We start from the raw sequence: 4,338 nt of genomic DNA, 5'->3' as shown, positions 1-4,338 counted from the left end.
TTAGGGAAGTGATTATGGAGAAGAGGGTAGGATTTGATAGGTGAGGGGTTTTTGGGAAAGAGGTGTTGAGGTGATTGGTAAAGGGTATTTGGGGAAGGGTGTTATGGGAAGGTGTGAAGAAGAGAGAGAGAGAGAGGAGGTAGGTGGGGATCTTGTGGGGTCCACAGATCCTGAGGTGTCAAGGATTTCTCATCCCTGCACCATGTTGGCGTGTAAACGCCCCCTTGATTGCCAATACTGGCGTTAAACGCCAGGTTGTTGCCCATTTCGGGCATTTAATGCCAGCTTTTCTCCCCTTTCTGGCGTTTAAATGCCAACTTTTCTCCCTTTTCTGGCATTAAACGCCAGTTCTGTGCCCATTTCTGGCGTTAAACGCCCAGAATGGTGCCAGACTGGGCGTTTAACGCCCATTCTGCTACCCTTACTGGTGTTTAAACGCCAGTAAGCTTCTCTTCTAGGGTGTGCTATTTTTAATACTATTTTTCATTCTGTTTTTACTTTTTCAGTTATTTTTGTGGCTTCACATGATCATCAACCTACAGAAAACATAAAATAACAATGGAAAATAAATAGATATGACTAAATAAAATTGGGTTGCCTCCCAACAAGCGCTTCTTTAATGTCAATAGCTTGACATTGGGCTCTCATGGAGCCTCACAGATACTCAGAGCATGATGATGGCCTCCCAACACCAAACTTAGAGTTTGAATGTGGGGGCTCTATTTGACTCTGCATTGAGAGAAGTTTTTCATGCTTCCTCTCCATGGTTACAGAGCGAGATCCTTGAGCTTTGAACACAAGGGAGTCCTCATTCACTTGAAGGACCAATTCTCCTCTGTCAACATCAATCACAGCTTTTGCTGTGGCTAGGAAGGGTCTGCCAAGGATGATGGATTCATCCATACACTTCCCAGTGTCTAGGATTATGAAATCAGCAGGGATGTAGTGGCCTTTAACCTTTACCAAGACATCCTCTACAAGTCCATAAGCCTGTTTCCTTGAATTATCTGCCATCTCTAGTGAGATTCTTGCAGCTTGTACCTCAAGGATTCCTAGCTTCTCCATTACAGAGGGAAGCATGAGGTTTATACTTGACCCCAGGTCACACAGAGCCTTCTCAAAGATCATGGTGCCTATAGTACAAGATATTGAGAACTTTCCAGGATCCTATCTCTTCTGAGGTAACCTCTGCCTAGTCAAGTCATCCAGTTCTTTGGTGAGCAAGGGGGGTTCATCCTCCCAAGTCTCATTACCAAATAACTTGGCATTTAGCTTCATGATTTCTCCAAGGTACTTAGCAACTTACTTTTTAGTAAAATCTTCATCCTCTTCAGAGGAAGAATACTCATCAGAGCTCATGAATGGCAGAAGTAAATTCAATGGAATCTCTATGGTCTCTGTATGAGCCTCAGATTCCCATGGTTCCTCATTAAGGAACTCCTTGGAGGCCAGTGGATATCCATTGAGGTATTCCTCAGTGGAAATCACTGCCTTTCCCTCCTCTATGCATTCGGCCATGTGGGACGTGTTTATGGTCTTGCATTCTCTCTTTGGGTTCTCTTCTGTATTGCTTGGGAGAGTACTAGGAGGGAGTTCAGTAACTTTCTTACTCAGCTGACCCACTTGTGCCTCCAAATTTCTAATAGAGGACCTTGTTTCAGTCATGAAACTTAGTGTGGTTTTAGATAGATCAAAGACTATAGCTGCTAAGCTAGAGAGACTCTGCTCAACATTCTCTGTCTATTGCTGAGAAGATGATGGAAAAGGCTTGCTATTGCTAAACCTATTTCTTCCACCATTACTGTTGTTGAAGCCTTATTGAGGCCTCTGTTGGTCCTTTCATGAGAGATTTGGATGATTTCTCCATGAAGGATTATAGGTGTTTCTATAGGGTTCTTCCACGTAATTCAACTTTTCCATTGCTGGGTTCTCAGGATTATAAGCTTCTTCTTCAGATGAAGCTTCTTTAGTACTGCCTGTTGCTGCTTGCATGCCAGACAGACTCTTAGAAATCATATTGACTTGCTGAGTCAATATTTTGTTATGAGCCAATATGGCATTCAGAATATCAATCTCAAAAACTCATTTCTTCTGATTTGTCCCATTATTCACAGGATTCCTTTCAAAAGTGTACATGAATTGGTTATTTGTAACCATTTTAATGAGTTCCTGAGCTTCTGCCGAAGTCTTCTTCAGATGAAGAGATCCTCCAGCAGAGTTGTCCAATGACATCTTGGACAGTTCAGACAGACCATCATAGAAGATACCTATGATGCTCCATTCTGAAAGCATGTCAGAAGGACACCTTCTAATCAATTGCTTGTATCTTTCCCAAGCTTCATAGAGGGATTCACCTTCCTTTTGTCTGAAGGTTTAGACTTCTACTCTAAGCTTACTCAATTTTTGAAGTGGAAAGAATTTTGCCAAGAAGGCATTGACCAGCTTTTCCCAAGAGTTCAGGCTTTCCTTAGGTTGTGAACCCAACCATGTTCTAGCTCTATCTCTTACAGCAAAGGGGAAAAGCATAAGTCTGTAGACCTCGGGATCAACCCCATTGGTCTTAACAGTGTCACAGATTTGCAAGAATTCAGTCAAGAACTGATGAGGATTTTCCAATAGAAGTCCGTAGAACTTGCAATTCTGTTGCATCAGAGAAACTAATTAAGGATTAAGCTCAAAGTTGTTTGCTCCAATGGCAGGGATTGAGATGCTTCTCCCATAGAAGTCGGGAGTAGGTGCAGTAAAGTCACCAAGCACCTTCCTTGCATTGTTGGCATTGTTGTTGTTTTCGGCTGCCATGTCTTCTTCTTATTTGAAAATTTCTGTTAGGTCCTCTCCAGAGAGTTGTGCTTTAGCTTCTCTTAGCTTTCTCTTCAAGGTCCTTTCAGGTTCAGGATCAGCTTCAACAAGAATGCATTTGTCCTTGCTCCTGCTCATATGAAAGAGAGAAGAAGAAAGTATGGAATCCTCTATGTCACAGTATAGAGATTCCTTGAGATGTCAGAGGAAAAGGAGAATAGAAGGAGGAGGTAGAGAGGAGAGAATTCGAACTTATAGAGAGAGGGAGTTTGAATTGCACATTGAGGAAGAGTGTTAGTCCCTTAAATAGAAGAATGTGAAAATGGGGGAAAGAATTTTTTAAATTAAATTTATAAAGATTTTGAAATAATTAAAAGAAATTTTGAAAAATTGATTGATAATTTTTTAAAATTAAAATTGAGAATCAAAAAGATATGATTGAAAATCATTTTTGAAAAAGATGTGGCTGAGAAGATATGATTGAGAAAATATTGTTTTAAAAAGATATGATTGACAAACAATTAAAAAGATTTGATTTTTAAAATTAGTATCTTGGCTAACAAGAAATTTAAAAGATATGATTCTAAAATTCAATTATTGAACCTTTCTTAACAAGGAAGAAATTTTTGAATCACATCACTAATTGTTAGCAAGGATTTTTGAAAAAAAATGGAAAGGATTTGATTTTGAAAAGATATGATTGAAAAGATATGATTTGAAAAAGATTTGATTTTGAAAAATTATGAAAATTTGAAAAAGATTTGAATTAAAAACAAAATCTTCCCTCCTGTGCCATCCTGGCGTTAAACGCCCAGAATGGTATCCATTCTGGTGTTTAACGCCCAAAATACTACCTTTTTGGGCGTTTAACGCCCAGCCAGATATCCTGACTGGCGTTTAAACGCCAGTTTTCCTTCCTCACTAGGCGTTTTGAACGCCCAGCTTTTCCTGTGTAATTCCTCTGCTGCATGTTCTGAATCTTCAATTCTCTGTATTATTGACTTGAAAAGACATAATTTTGAAATTTTTTTTTGAATTTTTAATGATGAAAAACAACAAAATGAAACTAATCATGTAAAACCAAGATCAAATAAACAATGCATGCAGGACACCAAACTTAGAAATTTTCATATTAGAGACACTAACAAATTGAGAAAGCATATGAAAATCAACAAAACACACAAAACAAGAGAGATTAAAGATCAGAGTAAGGAAATCATCAAGAATAACTTGAAGATTAATGAAGAACATAATGCATATATTCGAAGATTGCAAGAAAATTAAAAATATGCAGGACACAAAACTTAAAAATAGACACTAGACTAAAACAAGAAACACACATTATTTTTTATTTTTTATTTTGTTAAAATTTTTTTTTTGTGATTTTTCGAAAATTGTTTTGAAAAAGAAAAATAAGAATTTCAAAATTTTTAATAAGAATTCCAGGAATCATGCAATGTTAGTCTAAAGCTTCAGTCTAAAAAGATTAGACATGGCTAGCCAAGCTTCAGCAGACATTACATACAATAGCCCAATTGA

General features: G+C 38.0%; 1 non-coding gene across 1 annotated transcript; it reads left to right on the top strand.

Annotated features, from left to right (window-relative positions):
• The first annotated feature begins 2,286 nt into the window (after window positions 1–2,286).
• On the top strand, window positions 2,287–2,394 carry LOC112787198 (small nucleolar RNA R71). Its single transcript, XR_003194624.1, has one exon. It is a non-coding gene; the product is annotated as a small nucleolar RNA R71 (small nucleolar RNA).
• Window positions 2,395–4,338: the final 1,944 nt, after the last annotated feature.

The sequence above is a fragment of the Arachis hypogaea genome, chromosome 20 (genome assembly GCF_003086295.3).
Source record: "Arachis hypogaea cultivar Tifrunner chromosome 20, arahy.Tifrunner.gnm2.J5K5, whole genome shotgun sequence".
In the NCBI taxonomy this organism is placed as follows: domain Eukaryota; kingdom Viridiplantae; phylum Streptophyta; class Magnoliopsida; order Fabales; family Fabaceae; genus Arachis; species Arachis hypogaea.
This window is presented reverse-complemented; position numbering and strand designations above follow the sequence as displayed.